This window comes from Pseudophryne corroboree, chromosome 9, assembly GCF_028390025.1.
Source record: "Pseudophryne corroboree isolate aPseCor3 chromosome 9, aPseCor3.hap2, whole genome shotgun sequence".
In the NCBI taxonomy this organism is placed as follows: Eukaryota; Metazoa; Chordata; class Amphibia; order Anura; family Myobatrachidae; genus Pseudophryne; species Pseudophryne corroboree.
Window position 1 is genome coordinate 166,270,332 of NC_086452.1, and position 22,284 is coordinate 166,292,615.

Consider the following 22,284-nt stretch of genomic DNA (forward strand, 5'->3'; position numbering starts at 1 on the left):
GGCAGTCCGTCCATAATTGTATACCACCTAACCGTGGTTTTTTTTTCTTTCTTCTTTATACATACATACTACGACATCTCTTTATCAACCAGTCTATATTAGCAGCAGACACAGTACAGTACGGTAGTTCACGGCTGTGGCTACCTCTGTGTCGGCACTCGGCAGTCCGTCCATAATTGTATACCACCTAACCGTGGTTTTTTTTTCTTTCTTCTTCATACATACATACTACGACATCTCTTTATCAACCAGTCTATATTAGCAGCAGACACAGTACAGTACGGTAGTTCACGGCTGTGGCTACCTCTGTGTCGGCACTCGGCAGTCCGTCCATAATTGTATACCACCTACCCGTGGTTTTTTTTTCTTTCTTCTTTATACATACATACTACTACATCTCTTTATCAACCAGTCTATATTAGCAGCAGACACAGTACAGTACGGTAGTTCACGGCTGTGGCTACCTCTGTGTCGGCACTCGGCAGTCCGTCCATAATTGTATACCACCTACCCGTGGTTTTTTTTTCTTTCTTCTTCATACATACATACTACGACATCTCTTTATCAACCAGTCTATATTAGCAGCAGACACAGTACAGTACGGTAGTTCACGGCTGTGGCTACCTCTGTGTCGGCACTCGGCAGTCCGTCCATAATTGTATACCACCTAACCGTGGTTTTTTTTTCTTTCTTCTTCATACATACATACTACGACATCTCTTTATCAACCAGTCTATATTAGCAGCAGACACAGTACGGTAGTTCACGGCTGTAGCTACCTCTGTGTCGGCACTCGGCAGTCCGTCCATAATTGTATACTAGTATCCATCCATCTCCATTGTTTACCTGAGGTGCCTTTTAGTTGTGCCTATTAAAATATGGAGAACAAAAATGTTGAGGTTCCAAAATTAGGGAAAGATCAAGATCCACTTCCACCTCGTGCTGAAGCTGCTGCCACTAGTCATGGCCGAGACGATGAAATGCCAGCAACGTCGTCTGCCAAGGCCGATGCCCAATGTCATAGTACAGAGCATGTCAAATCCAAAACACCAAATATCAGTAAAAAAAGGACTCCAAAACCTAAAATAAAATTGTCGGAGGAGAAGCGTAAACTTGCCAATATGCCATTTACCACACGGAGTGGCAAGGAACGGCTGAGGCCCTGGCCTATGTTCATGGCTAGTGGTTCAGCTTCACATGAGGATGGAGGCACTCTCGCTAGAAAAATGAAAAGACTCAAGCTGGCAAAAGCAGTAGCACCGCAAAGAACTGTGCGTTCTTCGAAATCCCAAATCCACAAGGAGAGTCCAATTGTGTCGGTTGCGATGCCTGACCTTCCCAACACTGGACGTGAAGAGCATGCGCCTTCCACCATTTGCACGCCCCCTGCAAGTGCTGGAAGGAGCACCCGCAGTCCAGTTCCTGATAGTCAGATTGAAGATGTCAGTGTTGAAGTACACCAGGATGAGGAGGATATGGGTGTTGCTGGCGCTGGGGAGGAAATTGACCAGGAGGATTCTGATGGTGAGGTGGTTTGTTTAAGTCAGGCACCCGGGGAGACACCTGTTGTCCGTGGGAGGAATATGGCCGTTGACATGCCTGGTGAAAATACCAAAAAAATCAGCTCTTCGGTGTGGAACTATTTCAACAGAAATGCGGACAACAGGTGTCAAGCCGTGTGTTCCCTTTGTCAAGCTGTAATAAGTAGGGGTAAGGACGTTAACCACCTCGGAACATCCTCCCTTATACGTCACCTGCAGCGCATTCATAATAAGTCAGTGACAAGTTCAAAAACTTTGGGTGACAGCGGAAGCAGTCCACTGACCAGTAAATCCCTTCCTCTTGTAACCAAGCTCACGCAAACCACCCCACCAACTCCCTCAGTGTCAATTTCCTCCTTCCCCAGGAATGCCAATAGTCCTGCAGGCAATGTCACTGGCAATTCTGACGAGTCCTCTCCTGCCTGGGATTCCTCCGATGCATCCTTGCGTGTAACGCCTACTGCTGCTGGCGCTGCTGTTGTTGCTGCTGGGAGTCGATGGTCATCCCAGAGGGGAAGTCGTAAGACCACTTTTACTACTTCCACCAAGCAGTTGACTGTCCAACAGTCCTTTGCGAGGAAGATGAAATATCACAGCAGTCATCCTACTGCAAAGCGGATAACTGAGGCCTTGGCATCCTGGGTGGTGAGAACCGTGGTTCCGGTATCCATCATTACTGCAGAGCCAACTAGAGACTTGTTGGAGGTACTGTGTCCCCGGTACCAAATACCATCTAGGTTCCATTTCTCTAGGCAGGCGATACCGAAAATTTACACAGACCTCAGAAAAAGAGTCACCAGTGTCCTAAAAAATGCAGCTGTACCCAATGTCCACTTAACCACGGACATGTGGACAAGTGGAGCAGGGCAGGGTCAGGACTATATGACTGTGACAGCCCACTGGGTAGATGTATGGACTCCCGCCGCAAGAACAGCAGCGGCGGCACCAGTAGCAGCATCTCGCAAACGCCAACTCTTTCCTAGGCAGGCTACGCTTTGTATCACCGGTTTCCAGAATACGCACACAGCTGAAAACCTCTCACGGCAACTGAGGAAGATCATCGCGGAATGGCTTACCCCAATTGGACTCTCCTGTGGATTTGTGGCATCGGACAACGCCAGCAATATTGTGTGTGCATTAAATATGGGCAAATTCCAGCACGTCCCATGTTTTGCACATACCTTGAATTTGGTGGTGCAGAATTATTTAAAAAACGACAGGGGCGTGCAAGAGATGCTGTCGGTGGCCAGAAAAATTGCGGGACACTTTCGGCGTACAGGCACCACGTACAGAAGACTGGAGCACCACCAAAAACTACTGAACCTGCCCTGCCATCATCTGAAGCAAGAAGTGGTAACGAGGTGGAATTCAACCCTCTATATGCTTCAGAGGTTGGAGGAGCAGCAAAAGGCCATTCAAGCCTATACAATTGAGCACGATATAGGAGGTGGAATGCACCTGTCTCAAGCGCAGTGGAGAATGATTTCAACGTTGTGCAAGGTTCTGATGCCCTTTGAACTTGCCACACGTGAAGTCAGTTCAGACACTGCCAGCCTGAGTCAGGTCATTCCCCTCATCAGGCTTTTGCAGAAGAAGCTGGAGACATTGAAGGAGGAGCTAACACGGAGCGATTCCGCTAGGCATGTGGGACTTGTGGATGGAGCCCTTAATTCGCTTAACAAGGATTCACGGGTGGTCAATCTGTTGAAATCAGAGCACTACATTTTGGCCACCGTGCTCGATCCTAGATTTAAAGCCTACCTTGGATCTCTCTTTCCGGCAGACACAAGTCTGCTGGGGTTGAAAGACCTGCTGGTGAGAAAATTGTCAAGTCAAGCGGAACGCGACCTGTCAACATCTCCTCCTTCACATTCTCCCGCAACTGGGGGTGCGAGGAAAAGGCTCAGAATTCCGAGCCCACCCGCTGGCGGTGATGCAGGGCAGTCTGGAGCGACTGCTGATGCTGACATCTGGTCCGGACTGAAGGACCTGACAACGATTACGGACATGTCGTCTACTGTCACTGCATATGATTCTCTCACCATTGAAAGAATGGTGGAGGATTATATGAGTGACCGCATCCAAGTAGGCACGTCACACAGTCCATACTTATACTGGCAGGAAAAAGAGGCAATTTGGAGGCCATTGCACAAACTGGCTTTATTCTACCTAAGTTGCCCTCCCACAAGTGTGTACTCCGAAAGAGTGTTTAGTGCCGCCGCTCACCTTGTCAGCAATCGGCGTACGAGGTTACATCCAGAAAATGTGGAGAAGATGATGTTCATTAAAATGAATTATAATCAATTCCTCCGCGGAGACATTGACCAGCAGCAATTGCCTCCACAAAGTACACAGGGAGCTGAGATGGTGGATTCCAGTGGGGACGAATTGATAATCTGTGAGGAGGGGGATGTACACGGTGATATATCGGAGGGTGATGATGAGGTGGACATCTTGCCTCTGTAGAGCCAGTTTGTGCAAGGAGAGATTAATTGCTTCTTTTTTGGGGGGGGTCCAAACCAACCCGTCATATCAGTCACAGTCGTGTGGCAGACCCTGTCACTGAAATGATGGGTTGGTTAAAGTGTGCATGTCCTGTTTTGTTTATACAACATAAGGGTGGGTGGGAGGGCCCAAGGACAATTCCATCTTGCACCTCTTTTTTCTTTTATTTTTCTTTGCGTCATGTGCTGTTTGGGGAGGGTTTTTTGGAAGCGACATCCTGCGTGACACTGCAGTGCCACTCCTAAATGGGCCCGGTGTTTGTGTCGGCCACTAGGGTCGCTAATCTTACTCACACAGTCAGCTACCTCATTGCGCCTCTTTTTTTCTTTGCGTCATGTGCTGATTGGGGAGGGTTTTTTGGAAGGGACATCCTGCGTGACACTGCAGTGCCACTCCTAAATGGGCCCGGTGTTTGTGTCGGCCACTAGGGTCGCTAATCTTACTCACACAGTCAGCTACCTCATTGCGCCTCTTTTTTTCTTTGCGTCATGTGCTGATTGGGGAGGGTTTTTTGGAAGGGACATCCTGCGTGACACTGCAGTGCCACTCCTAAATGGGCCCGGTGTTTGTGTCGGCCACTAGGGTCGCTAATCTTACTCACACAGTCAGCTACCTCATTGCGCCTCTTTTTTTCTTTGCGTCATGTGCTGATTGGGGAGGGTTTTTTGGAAGGGACATCCTGCGTGACACTGCAGTGCCACTCCTAAATGGGCCCGGTGTTTGTGTCGGCCACTAGGGTCGCTTATCTTACTCACACAGTCAGCTACCTCATTGCGCCTCTTTTTTTCTTTGCATCATGTGCTGATTGGGGAGGGTTTTTTGGAAGGGACATCCTGCGTGACACTGCAGTGCCACTCCTAGATGGGCCAGGTGTTTGTGTCGGCCACTAGTGTCGCTTAGCTTAGTCATCCAGCGACCTTGGTGCAAATTTTAGGACTAAAAATAATATTGTGAGGTGTGAGGTATTCAGAATAGACTGAAAATGAGTGGAAATTATGGTTTTTGAGGTTAATAATAATATGGGATCAAAATGACCCCCAAATTCTATGATTTAAGCTGTTTTTTAGTGTTTTTTTAAAAAAAACACCCGAATCCAAAACACACCCGAATCCGACAAAAAAAATTCGGTGAGGTTTTGCCAAAACGCGGTCGAACCCAAAACACGGCCGCGGAACCGAACCCAAAACCAAAACACAAAACCCGAAAAATTTCAGGCGCTCATCTCTAGTATATATGGAATTTTAGTGCAGTTCATGAGTGGTTTCCATGTACTAAGTAACTGCTGTGTGTGTATGCTGTTACCATGGAAACCTCTGACACTGCACCGTCGTTGCCGGGGAAACAATACCCTTCTTGTGCCGCTTAAATGAAACAGAAGGCTTCCTTCTGATCCCGTGCTGAGTGCACAGGAGGGTGATCTGAGCAGGGGGCTGAGTCCACCGCATAAAGCGGTGGTATACTTGCTGCGATGCTGGATTGAGGAGTCCGCCCGCCGGAGCCCCGTCGCGGAGGTCCCGGAAGTCGAGTGCCGGACCGGAAGTGACGCGCGTTTCGCTGGGAGGAGCTTGTTCACATGATCGTTATAAACCGTTTATTTATCTTTATCTTTAACCATCCAGGCAACCTGTGATTCTTATCAACTATTGTATTGTATTATGTGTGAAGTTGCAGAACAGACGGATAGCTGCTCTTGCAACTTTTGTGCTGCAGCCTCTATGAACTTTCATTAATTTTCGTACTGGATGCTAGGTCAAGTTTGGGATCTTTTTTGCCTGTCAGTATTTCTTGGTTAACCGTTTATTTATCATTAACCATCCAGGCAACCTGTGGGCTGTAAACTTGTGAGTCCATACGCTCTGCATTATACAGCACAGGCGTATTATTGTCACCATATCTCTCTAATTTTCACACCAACATTTCAGGTTGCATATTTATGGATTAATTGTGATGCTTTGGAGCAGGTGTTCTCACTATAGTCCTTATTTCATTTTTTGGAAAGAACTCATTATGGACTATTTGTGATACAATTCACACGTGCTCTCACTATTATCTCATTTTTGAGACATCCCTTAGGGGAGAGCAATTAACCTCCCCGTGTGTTACAGATCCATCCATCCACTAAACACATCATTTTGAGTGTGTATAAATAAAGCTTGTGAGGGGAGATAAATTCAACTCTCCAGTTCTTTTCAGATCCCCCCATCCATTTACGTCATTTTGGGGGCAATCAGCATGTTATAGACCAACATTAGTCATTATATTACTTTCTTTGAATTTGCCTCATCAGTGGCCATTGCCTATGCTGACAGGTATTCTTTCGACTTTCTACAGTCATACCATGCTGGACATGCCCGATCTCGCCTGATCTTGGAAGCCAAGCAGCATTGGGCCAGGTCAGTACCAGAAAGGGTGACCCTCTGGGAATACCGGGTACTGTAGCACCAAGAAATATACCTTCCGCTGATCAGCAAATTTAATTTCAGTTCAATCTTGCAATCCATTATTGCAGCTGACCCACTCTTTAGGAGTCCATACTTACACAAGCTGGTTTTCCATTATCTCTTCTATGAACACATCAATCTACTTAACATCATAATTTCATAGAGATAATAGGAACATTTATATATTTTCGCTTCTGACAAACGTCAAACATCAATACTCGCTTACAAATCAGTGGGTTTTCAGATAAACTTTCTGTCACCCTCTTAATATAAGTGAGTTACATATTACTATATCGTCAACATCATTTTGTTGTTTAATACTTGTTTTAATATTTATTGCTGATGCACAGCAGTAATTTTATCATCTTTTCGTCTGTGATTAAAAGTTAAGTTTTATCTTACCTCACCTACCAATTATGATATCCGATCTAACCCTCCATCTCTTTAATATATAGAAATAAGTGTGCCCCTGAGAGACATTATCTAGAGTCCCCCTTTTTTTGCCTCTTTGCTAAACAACCCTTCTACACTGCCACCACTCTCAGCCACGTCGCCGCCGCCCTCAGTCATACTCTGCACCTCCGCACCATGCCGGCCACAGCCTCCTCATCCACTGCACCGCAGACCACAGCGTCCTCAGCACCGCCGCTGCTAAATAGGTAATCTTACCCTGCTGCCTTTCTCTCTCCCTAGTGCCCTTGCTGTCCCGCTCTTTGTCACTCTCCCTGTCCTAATGTCCCTGCTGTCACTTTCCCTGTCCCTATGTCCCTGCTGTCACTTTTCCTGCCCCTCTTTCACTCTCCCTGTCCCTATGTCTCTGCAGTCACTCTCCCTGAATTTTGGCTCATTCTGTGTGCTATAATGTGAATTTCGGCTCATTCTATGTGCTAAATTGTGAATTTTAGCTTATTCTTTGTGCTATAATGTAAATTTTGGCTCATTCTATGTGCTAAAATGTAAATTTTGGCTCATTCTATGTGCTATAATGTAAATTTTGGCTCATTCTGTGGCTATAATGTGAATTTCGGCTCATACCATGTGCTATAATGTGAATTTTGGCTCATGCTGTATGGTATAATGTGAAAGGGGCACCAGTACTAGATAGTATAAGGGGTCTTACTATTGTGGTGCATAATGGCCCTCATTCCGAGTTGTTCGCTCGTTAGTGGTTTTCGCAACAGAGCGATTTGTCGCAAACTGCGCATTCGCAATGTTCGCAGTGCGTCTGCGCCAAGTAAATTTGCCAAAAAGTTAGGTATTTTACTCACGGCTTAATGAAGAAATTTCTTCGTTCTGTTGATCGGAGTGTGATTGACCTGAAGTGGGTGTTTCTGGGCGGAAACTGGCCGTTTTATGGGTGTGTGCGGAAAAACGCTGCCGTTTCTGGGAAAAACGCGGGAGTGGCTGGAGAAACGGGGGGAGTGTCTGGGCGAACGCTGGGTGTGTTTGTGACGTCAAACCAGGAACGAAACTGACTGAACTGATCGCAGTGGCAGAGTAAGTCCCGAGCTACTCAGAAACTGCAAAGAAATTTCTATTCGCAATTATGCGAATCTTTCGTTCGCAATTCTGCAAAGCTAAGATTCACTCCCAGTAGGCGGCGGCTTAGCGTGTGCAAAGCTGCTAAAAGCAGCTAGCGAGTGAACAACTCGGAATGAGGGCCCATGTGTATAAAGGGGAATATGATGTGGTAAACTACACTTAAGGACATGCCCCCTTTTGAGTGACCATGCCACTTTTTCCGGTGCGCACATATTTGTAACCTTCACTTTTCCATACCCCAACTTCAAAATTTCCACTTCGACCACTGGTACATACAATATGAAACATACAGTTATTTGGTGATACAGGCTAAAGCAGAGAACAGTCCTGAGCTTTAACCTGTATCACCACATACAGTATGCTCCATATTGTATGTATTATATATATATCAGTTTACATTCACGTAACTTTTTAAAAATAATCTTACACTGGGAGCATCTTGTTGCGTCCTATGTTATTTATTTTTGACCATTTAACTATTGGAAAACATGATCAAAAAGTTTCCTACTTTACCTGAGGATGCACAGACTAATTTACAGACTACTTCACATTTATATATCCAAACTTGGGGCCCGATTCAGACCTGATCGCTGCAGTGCATTTTCGCACAGCGGGCGATTTTCAAACTACTGCGTAATCGTATGCGTATGCACTGCAATGCACAGGCGCATCACCAAACAGCAACAAAATTTAGATTGCATGGCTGTTCGCAAAGTAATTGACAGGAAGAGGCCATTTGTGGGTGGTAACTGGCTGTTTTCTGGGAGTGTCAGGAAAAATGCAGGCGTTCCCAAGCGTTTTCAGGGAGGGTGTGTGACGTCAGCTCAGGCCCCGATCAGCCTGATTTCTTCGCACTGGAGGAGTAGGTAGGACTGCACACACTGCACAGAATGGGAAAAACATTAGATGGTGAGTGTGATGCGAACGGTTTTGCAGCTGTCCGCTGACTGAGGGGAATTTTCGCACACTTGCACGGGACGAATTTTCACTCCCCCTGGGCGGTGACTATCTGATTGCAGGACAGTGTAATTTGCAGCACAGCGATCAGCTCTGAATTAAGCCCTCTATTAGTGAGCGCAGAACACAATTACCCAATTACATTTAATGGCAGACCTAGTTTTTCATACAATCTGCTTTACACATAGTAGTGTTTGGCTGCCGGGAGGGGGGGGGTTAGGTTTAGGCACCACTGGGGAGGGTTAGGGTTAGGCTGGGGGGGGGATTTAGGGTCAGGCTGCAGGGGGGAGAGTTAGGGTCAGACTGCGGGAAGGGAGAGGTAGGGGGGTAGAAGGGGAGGGTTAGGATGCTTACCTACTAAGCATCAGGATCCTGCACGTCAGGATGCCACTGTCAGTATTCTGACTGCCGGCATCCCAAGCAACAGGATCCTCATACCATCCCCTTGAAAGTACTGGGGAGGGGCTAGGGGTGTGTCATCTGCCAGGTGGGAGGGGTTAGGGATGTGGCATCTACCATGTGGAAGTGGCTAGGAGTGTGGCACCCACAGGGGGGGTGAGTTCCACCACCTCACTAGGACCACTTTAAGCTTTGCATATAATACTGTTACACAGTGGTGGATTTTACCTATGGGCTGCAGGGAGGCAGCCCACCAGTAAAGTCCTCCATATCAGTGGGCCAGTTGCAGTCCATGACTGCACTGGCTTCACTGTGACTGGCAGTGACTCTCCCATTGGAAGTGCTACCTGTCAGTCACACATATATCAGGCAGCCCCAGGAGGAGGTGATTTCTCTGTCTATGACTGCCATACCAGTAGGAAGTCACTCCCTGTCTTATTGGGCCTAATTCAGAGTTGATCACAGCAGAAAATGTATGCACTGCAGGGGGGGCAGATATAACATGTGCAGAGAGAATTAGATTTGGGTGGGGTGTGTTAAAACTGAAATCTAAATTGCAGTGTAAAAATAAAGCAGCCAGTATTTACCCTGCACAGAAACAAAATAACCCACCCAAATCTAACTCTCTCTGCAAATGTTATATCTGCCACACCTGCAGTGCACATGATTTTGCCCAACTGCTAACAAATTTGCTGCAGCGATCAACTCTGAATTACCCCCATTGTCAGCACCTACCCAGCTACTATGGGCTGCAGCTGATGCATTCCATAGAAGTCTGTGTTTTGTGCATGCTCAGTCCCGCCACCTCTTGTGCCGGCACTTGCCAGATCCATTACACAGGTGCCGGGACTGGGATGCTGTCTCCTCTCCGGATGCGGGTAGTGGTAGACCCCCTCCTACAAGAAGGTAGAAACCGCCGCTGGTGTTAGATATCAGTAAAGTCACTTTGCACTCTGGGTGTTTAAACAGACTCACTATATGAACATTACTGCGATGTGTGAGAGTGTAACTAACAATAGGTTTCCCAAACATGCATAAGTGCCAGGTGGCCACCTGCAGCTGCCACATCCACTTGCATTGTATTTCTACTAAGGCAGTGGTTCCCAAACTTTTCTGAATCACGGCAACCTAGAGTATCAGATTTTTTTTCACAGCACACCAAGGCCAAAAGTTTCTTATTGAGAAATTTAGAAAGAGATATTAAATTAAGTAAATTGTGTTTATATGTCATCTTTAGGCTCTCCAATGGCAGCGATTGCAGCCTGAATCCTTATGTGGTGTGCGCACGTGCAGTAAGCCTCTCACTGGTGCGGTTATCTCTGCCTGAGTGACAGGCAGAGGCGGTTGCAGTCGTGTCAGTGGTGTTGGGGTGGGCCGTGGCGGCTGCATGACATAACACGTAGCCGCTGCAACCCAAAACATGGCGGGTAGCCACCTGCCTCCACAGCTAGGCTGCGTAGGCAGGCAGCTACTCACCGGGTGCGAAAGCATTGCTGCCATGCGATGCTGTCGCACCTCTGCTGGAGAGGTAGGGCTTGACATGTGGGATGGACTAGTCCTGTGCTGGGCGCCCCCCTCCCATGTCAGAGATTGTGATCGTAGATGTGCTATTTTTAGCACATCTATGATCAGCTCTGAATCACCTCCTAATAAAATTATATTAACAGAAAGACTCAGACACAGTGATTTGGCATTAAAACAGTCATCTACTTATTTATTTGTTATAAAAATCAATTAAGGAACTATATGGCGGCAAAGAAAGGACAGCCATAAACCTTTAATCATCTAAGGGGTGTTCTATGTTCACACCATACAATTAACACATTCATAAGTAAACTATAATATAAATAAAGACTTGGAGACATGTATTTGGCAGAATAAACAGGATTTTGATACCTACCGGTAAATCCTTTTCTCCTAGTCCGTAGAGGATGCTGGGGTCCACTTCATGACCATAGGGTATAGACGGTTCCGCAGGAGCCATGGGCACTCTAAGACTTTTCAATGGGTGTGAACTGGCTCCTCCCTCTATGCCCCTCCTCCAGACCTCAGTTATAGGAACTGTGCCCAGGGAGACAGACATTTTGAGGAAAGGATTTACTTTAAACTAGTGGTGAGATACATACCAGCTCACACCTCAAGCATGCCGCACAACATGGCATTCAACACAACACACGCCAACAGGCATGAACCAATTACAGCAACATGCTGAAACTAATATAACACAACATGTGTAACTCTAATGAACTAAACTGCGGGTAAAGTACGCACTAGGACGGGCGCCCAGCATCCTCTACGGACTAGGAGAAAAGGATTTACCGGTAGGTATCAAAATCCTGTTTTCTCATACATCCTAGAGGATGCTGGGGTCCAATTCATGACCATGGGGTTTATACCAAAACTCCAGTACAGGCGGGAGAGTGCAGATGACCCTGCAGCACCGATTGACCGAACTTGAGGTCTTCATCGGCCAAGGTGTCAAACTTGTAGAATTTAGCAAATGTGTTTGACCCCGACCAAGTAGCTGCTCGGCAAAGTTGCAATGCCGAGACCCCCCGGGCAGCCGCCCAGGATGAGCCCACCTTCCTAGTGGAATGGGCCTTCACCGACGTCGGTAACGGCAATCCAGCCGTAGTATGAGCGTGCTGAATCATACTTCTGATCCAACGCGGAATAGTCTGCTTGGAAGCAGGACACCCAATCTTGTTGGGAGCATACAGGACAAACAAAGACTCTGTTTTCCGTATTCGAGCTGTTCTAGCGACATAAATCTTCAAAGCCCTAACCACATCTAGAGACTTTGACTCAGTGAACGTGTCAGTAACTACTGGCACCACAATAGGTTGGTTTATGTGGAAAGATGAAACCACCTTCAGAAGAAAATGTTGACGAGTCCTCAACTCTGCCCTATCTTCATGGAAGATCAGGTAAGGGCTCTTGTGAGACAAGGCCCCCAATTCAGACACCCGCCACGCGGATGCCAATGCCAAAAGCATCACCACTTTCCAAGTGAGAAACTTCAACTCTATCTCTTGCAGAGGCTCAAACCAATCTGATTGAAGGAACTGCAACACCACGTTAAGGTCCCATGGTGCCACTGGAGGCACAAATGGAGGCTGGATGTGCAGAATCCCTTTCACGAAGGTCTGAACCTCTGGAAGAGAGGCCAATTGTTTTTGGAAGAACACTGACAAGGCCGAAATCTGGACCTTGATTGATCCCAATCGTAGGCCCGCCTCCACATCAGCCTGCAGAAAATGGAGAAAACGTCCCAACTCAAACTCTTCCGTAGGAGCCTTCTTGGATTCACACCAAGACACATATTTTCTCCAAATACGGTGGTAATGTTTCGACGTTACTCTTTTCCTGGCCTGAATAAGGGTGGGGATGACTTCCTTGGGAATACCCTTTCGGGCTAGGATCCGGCGCTCAACAACCATGCCGTCAAACGTAGCTGCGGTAAGTCTTGATACACGCACCGCCCCTGCTGCAGCAGGTCCTCGCGAAGAGGCAGAGGCCGAGGATCTTCTATGAGCAACTCCTGAAGATCTGGGTACCAAGCCCTCCTTGGCCCGTCTGGGGCAATGATGATTGCTCGAACTCTTGTTCTTCTTATGATCCTGAGCACTTTTGGGATCAGCGGAAGTGGAGGGAAGACACACACCGACCGGAACACCCACTGGGCCACCAGCGCATCCACTGCTATTGCTTGAGGGTCTCTCGACCTGGACCAATATTTCTGAAGCTTCTTGTTGAGATGAGATGCCATCATGTCTACTTGAGGAACTCCCCAAAGACTTGTCACCTCTGTGAAGACTTCTTGGTGTAGGCCCCACTCTCCTGGATGGAGATCGTGTCTGCTGAGGAAGTCTGCTTCCCAGTTGTCTACTCCCGGAATGAAAATTGCCGACAGAGTCTTTACATGTCTTTCTGCCCAGAGGAGGATCTTCGTCACCTCTGCGATTGCCGCTCTGCTTTTCATTCCACCCTGCCTGTTTATGTATGCGACTGCTGTTACATTGTCCGACTGGATCTGCACGGGATGATCTTGAAGAAGATGTACCGCTTGTTGAAGACCATTGTAAATGGCTCTCAATTCCAGCACGTTTATGTGAAGGCATGCTTTCTGACTTGACCATTTTCCCTGGAAGCTTTCTCCCTGAGTGACAGCTCCCCAGCCTCAGAGACTTGCCTCTGTGGTTCCCAGGAGCCAGTCCTGAATCCCGAACCTGCGTCCCTCTAATAGGTGAGAACAGGAGCGAAATCCTGGCTTTTGACGACAGGATTATCTTCCGCTGCATGTGTAGGTGGGATCCCGACCACTTGTCCAACAGGTCCCACTAGAATACCCTGGCATGGAACCTGCCAAACTGTATGGCCTCTTAGGCGCCACCATCTTCCCCAACAACCGAATGCACTGATGGATCGACACACTCAATGGTTTCAATATCTGTTATACCATTTTCTGGATTTCCAGAGCCTTTTCCACCGGAAGAAATACTCTCTGAACTTCTGTGTCCAGAATCATCCCGAGAAAAGACAATCTTGTCGTCGGTTCCAACTGTGACTTTGGATAATTTATGATCCAATCGTGTTGTTGGAGTATTGACAGGGAGAGTGTGATGTTTTGTAACAACTGCTACCTGGATCTCGCCTTTATCAGGAGATCGTCTAGATAAGGAATTATATTAACTCCTTTTTGACGCAGGAGAACCATCATCTCCGCCATCACCTTGGTGAATACCCTCGGCACTGTGGAGAGACCAAAAGGTAACATCTGGAATTGGTAATGGCAATCCTGAACCGCGAATCTCAGATAAGCCTGGTGAGGAGGATAAATGGGAACATGCAGGCAAGCATCTTTTATGTCTACAGACACCATGTAGTCCCCCTCCTCCAGACTGGAAATCACTGCCCTCAGTGATTCCATTTTGAACTTGAATCGTTTCAAGTAGAGATTCAGATTTTTCAGGTTTAGGATTGGTCTGACCGAGCCATCCGGCTTCGGAACTACAAAAAGGCTTGAATAAAACCACTCCCCTTGTTGTGACAAAGGTACCAGGACTATGACCTGATCCTGACATAATTTTTGGATTGCCGCTGTTACTGCTTCCCTTTCTGGAAGAGAAGCTGGCAAGGTCGATTTGAAAAATCGGCATGGAGCAACGTCTTGAAACTCCAGCTTGTATCCCTGGGACACTATTTGCAACACCCAGGGATCCAGGCCAGACAAAATACAACCTTGGCTGAACAGTTTGAGACGTGCCCCCACCCGAGCGGCCTCACGCAAAGGAGCCCCAGCGCCATGCTGAAGATTTGGCAGAAGTAGGGCTAGACTTCTGCTCCTGGGAACCTGAAGCTGCTGTGGACTTCTTTCCCTTTCCCCTTCCCCTACCCGCAAAGAAGGGGGAACCTCTCGCTTTTTTGTATTTATTGGGCCGAAAGGACTGCATGTGCGGGTGATATGTCTTTTTCGCCGGTGCAGGTGCAGAGGGCAAAAATGTTGACTTACCTGCGGTAGCCGCCGAGACTAACGCATCCAGTCCATTGCCAAATAAGGCCTCACCTTTATATGGGAGAGCCTCCATATTTCTTTTGGAATCTGCATCCGCATTCCACTGTCGAATCCACAACTCCCGCTGAGCCGATACTGCCATGGTAGTGGCTTGTGGATTCAAGAGTCCAATATCTTTCATTGCTTCTAGCATGTATGCGGCAGCGTCCTTGATATTCCCTAACTTAAGGAGTATCTTATCTTTATCAATCATGTCAATTTCTGATGACTCGCTTTCTGACCATTTTTCAATAGCGCGACTCAAACACGCGCAAGCAATTGTGGGCCTGAGTAGCGTACCATTGGCAACATAAATGGATTTCAATGTAGTTTCCATCTTTCAGTCTGCCGGCTCTTTTAGTGAAGCCGTGCCAGGTGCAGGGAGAATTACCTTCTTTGTCAACCTGGACAGTGAACTGTCTAACACAGGGGGTGACACCCATTTTTTCCTGTCCTCCACCGGGAAAGTATAAGCTATCTGAATTCTCTTGGGAATACGAAATTTATTTTCGGGATTCACCCACATCCCTTCAAAGAGTGTATTAAGCTCGTGGGAAGGAGGGAAAGTGACCTTAGATTTCTTTTCTTTATAGAAATAAGCCTTCTCCTGAGGTACAGGAGTGGCTTCCGTAACTTCCAGAACTTCCCTTATAGCCACAATCATATATTGTATATTTTTTGCCAATTTATGATCTATTTCTCTGGAGTCACTATCGTCGACACAAGAATCAGTGTCCGTGTCGGTATCAGTATTCACAATATTCGCAAATGGTCTCTTATGTGACCCAGGGGGTTCGCCTGCGGATGGAAGAACAGAGCCCTGAAAAATCACATCCTCCACACATTTTCTTCAGCACTCAGCATGAGATTCAGACTTATCTAATCTCCTATTGATATGATGCATACTATCACGTATTTCACCCATGCAGGCTCTTGGTGTGCCGGCAGCACCACCACATTACACTTCTGTGTCCTTAAAATGGTTTCCTCCGGGGAGGAACTCCCTGCCTCTGACATGTCTTACACACGTGTACAACACACACACAGACACACTGGGACTTATAGGGGACAGACCCACAGTAAAATCTGTCAGAGGTACACAGTTTAGGAGCAGCCAGTTCACAACCCCAGCGCCAGTATCTAATGCCTGTGAACACAGAATGCCCACTGACATGCAGCGCTTTTTACACAGTAAAACACACTTGTAAAGCACCAAATTTGCTTGTGCCCCCCCTGTTTTGCATCATGATACTTGTAGTCAGAAGTGAAGGAGTACCAGCGATCAGGGCCGGCTCTAGGCATGTTCGAATAGAGCGGCCGCGCAGGGCTCCACCCTTAATGGGCGCCGCGCGCTGGCGCCGCCATATTCGAAGCTGGAGCCGGCCCTGTGTGTGCAGCGTTGTCCCGTCCGTGTGTGCGCTATGCGCGCTGCGCGGCGCCGGTGTCTAACGTCAGACGCTGGCGCCGCGCATAGCGCACACAAGTGGCCGCCCGCCCACCCGCACCCGGACCCTCACTCGGACCCTCACTCTCCCGCCCGCCAGCACTCCCGCCAGCACTCCTCCTCCCCCTCTCAGCGCCTCAGGTATTTGGTGGGGGGGTCGCACATTTATGGATCGCACTGTGGGGGGCATTTCTGGCACACTGGGGGCATATCTGGCACACTGGGGGCATATCTGGCACACTGGGGGCATATCTTGCACACTGGGGGCATATCTGGCTCTGTGGGGGCATATCTGGCTCTGTGGGGGCATTTCTGGCACTGTGGGGGGCATATCTGGCTCACTGGGGGCATATCTGGCTCACTGGGGGCATATCTGGCTCTGTGGAGGCATATCTGGCACTGTGGGGGCATTTATCTGGCACTGTGGGGGCATTTCTGGCAATGTGGGGGAATTTCTGGCAATGTGGGGGCATTTCTGGCACAGTGTGGGCATTTCTGGCACCGTGGGGGCATATCTGGCACTGTGGGGGGCATATCTGGCACTGTGGGGGGCATATCTGGCACTGTGGGGGCATATCTGGCACACTGGGGGCATTTCTGGCACTGTCGGGGGCATATCTGGCACTGTCGGGGCATTTATCTGGCACTGTGGGGGCATTTATCTGGCACTGTGGGGGCATTTATCTGGCACTGTGGGGGGCATTTATCTGGCACTGTGGGGGGCATTCATTTATCTGGCACTGTGGGGGGCATTCATTTATCTGGCACTGCGGGGGGGGGGGGGACATTTATCTGTGCACTGTGAGGGGGCATTAATGTATCTGGCACTGTGGGGGCATTTCTGGCACTGTGGGGGCATATCTGCGCTGTGGGGGCATTTATGTATCTGCACTGTGGGGGCATGTATGTATCTGGCACTGTGGGGGCATTTCTGTATCTGGCACTGGGGGGCATATCGGCACTGTGGGGTTATTTATGTATCTGGCACTGTGGGGGCACTTATTTATCTGGCACCGGGGGCATTTTATTTATCTGGCACTGTGGGGGGCATTTATTTATCTGGCACTGTGGGGGCATATCTGGCACTGGGGGCATTAATGTATCTGGCACTGTGGGGGCATATCTGGCACTGGGGGCATTAATGTATCTGACACTGTGGGGGGCAATAATGCATCTGGCACTGTGTGGGCACTTATGCATCTGGCACTGGGGGCATTTATGCATCTGGCAATGTGTGGGCATTTATGTATCTGGCACTGGGGGCATTTATGTATCTGGCCCTGTGGGGGCATATCTGGCACTGTGGGGGCAATTTTATATATGGCACTGTGGGGACATATCTGGCACTGTGTGGGCATTTTTATATCTGGCACTGTGGGGGCACTTATGTATCTGGCACTGTGTGGGCACTTATGTATCTGGCACTGTGGGGGCATTTATGTATCTGGCACTGTGGGGGGCATATCTGCACTGTGGAGGCATTTATGTATCTGGCACTTTGGGGGCATTTATGTATCTGAACTGTGGGTGCATATCTGGCACTGTGTGGCCATTTATGTAGCTGGCACTGCTGGGGGGCATGTCACGTGTAGCTGGCACTGCTGGGGGGGGCATGTCGCGTGTAGCTGGCACTGCTGGGGAGCATGTCGCGTGTAGCTGGCACTGCTGGGGGGCATGTCGCGTGTAGCTGGCACTGCAGGGGGGCATGTCACGTGTAGCTGGCACTGCTGGGGGGCATGTCACGTGTAGCTGGCACTGCTGGGGGGCATGTCACGTGTAGCTGGCACTGCTGGGGAGCATGTCATGTAGTGTTCCCGCTAGGCGTCTGTGGCTAGGCAATGTGTCTCAGTGCTCTCCCTGGTGCAATGCGTCTCAGTGCTGTGCCTGGCGCAAAGTGTATAGGAGGTTCTACCTGGTGCAGTGTGTATTAGCTGCACTACTGTGTGGTGTAATGCAAATTGCCACTATTATGTGGCCACGTACCTTCCCCACGAAGTAACTCCCCTTAATTTTTGCTGCGCGCCTTCGGCGCGCACTGTCCATTCTTTACCATATAGGTATGGGAACAACAAGCAGTATGTACATCATTTTGCCCTCCTAACTTAAAAATGTGCCCTCCCTGTGATCAGCACCATGCCCTAAAAAGTGAACACTATCTTGTGTAGCTGGCATTGCTGGGGGGCATGTCATGTGGGCATGTCATGTGTAGCTGGCTAGCTGGCACTGCTGCGGAGCATGTCATGTGTAGCTGGCACTGCTGCGAGGCATGTCATGTGTAGCTGGCACTGCTGCGGGGCATGTCATGTGTAGCTGGCACTGCTGCGGGGCATGTCATGTGTAGCTGGCACTGCTGGGGGGCATGTCATGTCTATCTGGCACTGCACATTATGTGTATCTGGCACTATACTGGAGACATTGTGTGTAAGGAACACTACTGTGGCTATGTGTAAGGCTGCTAATTGTGTGAAAATATGTTTATAGTTTGATGATATGAAGTTATGAGGCCACGCCCACTTTTCCAGAGACCACACCCACTTTTGCCATTTTATAGAGGTGTTTTTGCTGCCAGGGCGCCCCCCCCCCCCCCCCCCCGCCCTGCACCCTGCACCCTGCAGTGCCTCTGTGTGTGGGCAGCAATGGCGCGCTGCGCTCCCGCCAGCCTGCTGTACCTCAGCCGTCACTTTTCTTGATAGAAGATCTGTCTTCCTCTACTCACCTGTCTTCTGACTGCTGGCTCTGTGAGGGGGGGTGACGGCGTGCTGTGGGAGTGAGCATCTAGATACGGTAGGCATTCAGTACCCTTCAGGAGCTAATGGTGTCCTGTCAGCCAGAAGCAGAGCCTTGAAACTCTTCAGGAAGTTGGTTCCTACTTTTGCCCCTTCAGCATACTTACCTACATTTGATTTCAGGAGACGCTGTACGTGTCTTCGGGGGGGGGTGTCGGAATGTGACATCACTAAGCCCCGCCCCCCGCATCGGGAAATGCCGCGCTTCGCGGGTCCGCGGGACGCGATTTGCGTCATTTTAACCCCTTCTCCACCCGACGGACCCGCGGAAGCGGGAGGTAATCTCTCCATCCTGCTCGCATCACTAGGGTGCGAGCAGGATGCGGGAGACCTGCCCACTCTTCCGGGGGTGCGGGGGGCTACCCCAAAAAACGGGAGCCTCCCGCAGCTTCCGGGAGAGTAGGTAAGTATGCCCCTCAGTCCCATGAAGCAGGGAGTCTGTTGCCAGCAGTTCTCCCTGAAAATAAAAAACCTAACATAAGTCTTTTCAGAGAAACTCAGTAGAGCTCCTCAGAGTGCATCCAGTCTGCCTGGGCACATTTCTAAAACTGAGGTCTGGAGGGGGGGGGCATAGAGGGAGGAGCCAGTTCACACCCATTGAAAAGTCTTAAGAGTGCCCATGGCTCCTGCGGAACCGTCTATACCCCATGGTCATGAAGTGGAGCCCAGCATCCTCTAGGACTTAGGAGAAAAATGTGTTAGCTATTTATTTAAAACGCACTAAGAATAATCAAATATGCTTAAATGAAATAAAGTATGGTGCCAAAGAAAGGACGGACAGAATCACCCTACTCCAACAATGGGGTCATTCCGAGTTGTTCGCTCGTTATTTTTTTTCGCAACGGAGCGATTAGTCGCTAATGCGCATGCGCAATGTCCGCAGTGCGACTGCGCCAAGTAAATTTGCTATGCAGTTAGGTATTTTACTCACGGCATTACAAGGTTTTTTCTTCGTTCTGGTGATCGTAGTGTGGTTAACAGGAAGTGGGTGTTTCTGGGCGGAAACTGGCCGTTTTATGGGTGTGTGCGAAAAACGCTACCGTTTTTGGGAAAAACGCGGGAGTGGCTGGAGAAACGGAGGAGTGTCTTGGCGAACGCTGGGTGTGTTTGTGACGTCAAACCAGGAACGACAAGCACTGAACTGATCGCACTGGCAGAGTAAGTCTCGAGCTACTCAGAAACTGCACAGAGAAGTCTTTTCGCAATATTGCGAATCTTTCGTTCGCAATTTTGATAAGCTAAGATTCACTCCCAGTAGGCGGCGGCTTAGCGTGTGCAATGCTGCTAAAAGCAGCTAGCGAGCGAACAACTCGGAATGACCCCCAATGCTCTACACAGCTAACAACATGCATCACCAAAGGTGCACACAAACCAAAAGATCAACACCTGCCAACAATAGGTATCCTCTCAACCATCTAATATGACTACCCACCCAGTAGGGTGATGAAGCGAATAACAAGTCAATGAAGGTGAGAGCGCCCAAAGACTATAATAACTGAACAATTCAAACAAATTAGCACCTGAAAATTTCCTGCTGTATAAACAGCTAATGACACATGAGTGTAAACCAGGAATGAGGTGGGAAGAGAAAAATATGAGGGGGGAGAGATGGAAGGAGGTTGAGGGGAGAGCAAGGATAACACAAGTAAAACTTGGCAAGAGGTGAAAGCAAAAACCTGCTGAGGGACTGGGTAATTATAATTATCATTGACAATTAGCCGAATTAGCTAGTCCCCGAGTAGGGTAGACAAGGGGAAACAGGGCAGCAAGGACATGACTAACAAACCTAATAACTATAACACAATAGTTACAACAATCGCTATCTTCATGCTTACTTGGCTTGTCGAGGTGGTAATGGTCTCTGCAGAGTAGGTATGGAAGACGGGCAATAATGGCTCTACTGATGCTGTCCAGTATAATGAGTTCTAAGCCCCGTGCAATGATTGCATACTGGCTGGCACTCAGTCCATTTGCTGCTCCTACTAATGTTGGTCCTGCTGCTGTTGGTACTCCTGATGTTGGTTGTGCTGGCATTGGTCCTTTTGATTTTGATCCGGTTGCTGTTGTGCCATCTGAAGATGATCCTCCTGCAGTTTGTGGAGGCGTCCCGATCTCAGCCATGTGATGTTCTGATCTGATCGAAAAATATATTTAATATAGTGTAGATATAATAAATATCCATACGCAACAAGTAAAGATCAAATTTTGTTGCTATACAATATGAGTTACAGCAATAATATGATTTATATATTTTCTTAAGATATTTACAACTTAAAAAATCGCTGCAAAAGTGTATAGATGCAGGTCCCAAAGGTTTAGCTGTTCCTGGTCAGTAACTGATGAACAGCATGGAAGGTTCCACCCAGTAACCAATATCATAATCCCTCCCACTTCAAAGGACAGCTGCTAAAAATGGAGAAACTTGTCTTAGATTTAATTAACTGAATAAACGTTTTACCTTCATTTCCAAGTAGCTGGGTTAATTCCCTCCGGCTCATTGTAGCTGATGATCTAGTGCAAAAATAAAGTGAAAGGTGCTAAAACTAGAGATGAGCAGGTTCGGATTTAATGGCAGAATAAACGCCAGTTCGGTTTTATCCGGATTTTTTCTATTGGTTATACAAAACATGTGACATCCGTGAGCCAATAAGATGGCATTTTAAGAACCGAGTAAATCCGAGTAAAACCGAATAAAACTGAACCCACTCATCTCTAGCTAAAACAAAAAACCCTGAAAGCACAGACGTGATTGTGCACTGATCTCCGGTCACTGGTGAATCACTGGTAGAAAACACTGGTGTACAGACTTGTTCTCTCTCTGGAGGCCTTTTCTCTAGTGTCAGCAACTGCTTCTACTCAAGAAATGCCAGTGAAATTGCCGTGCAGTGGGGTGTTATACCCGGCCCATATGGCAGTTGGTCGTGGCAGTTGGTCATGGCTGAGCTTCACATCAGCTCCCTGCCCCATACCCCACATCATCTTCCCACTGATATTACACAGTTACACATGTGGGAAATCAGTGGAAATTGACATATTAGTGCCAGGGGCGTAGCCAGAACTTTATCGGCCCTATAGCAACATTTTGAAGGGGCCCCTGTCCCAATGCTTCTAGAGA

General features: G+C 48.2%; 1 long non-coding RNA gene and 1 pseudogene across 2 annotated transcripts in view; one reads left to right on the plus strand and one right to left on the minus strand.

Moving 5' to 3' along the window:
• Window positions 1-22,017, minus strand: part of LOC134956846 (uncharacterized) — a 215,620-nt gene extending 193,603 nt beyond the window's left edge. For both annotated transcript variants that reach the window (XR_010186229.1, XR_010186228.1), the window contains exons 1-2: window positions 21,628-22,017; window positions 21,005-21,303 (exon numbers count right to left, since the gene is read on the minus strand). This is a non-coding gene — a long non-coding RNA (uncharacterized LOC134956846). The remainder of the gene's footprint in view (window positions 1-21,004; window positions 21,304-21,627) is intronic.
• LOC134960480 (5S ribosomal RNA) lies at window positions 6,370-6,488 on the plus strand (annotated as a pseudogene).
• Window positions 22,018-22,284: the final 267 nt, after the last annotated feature.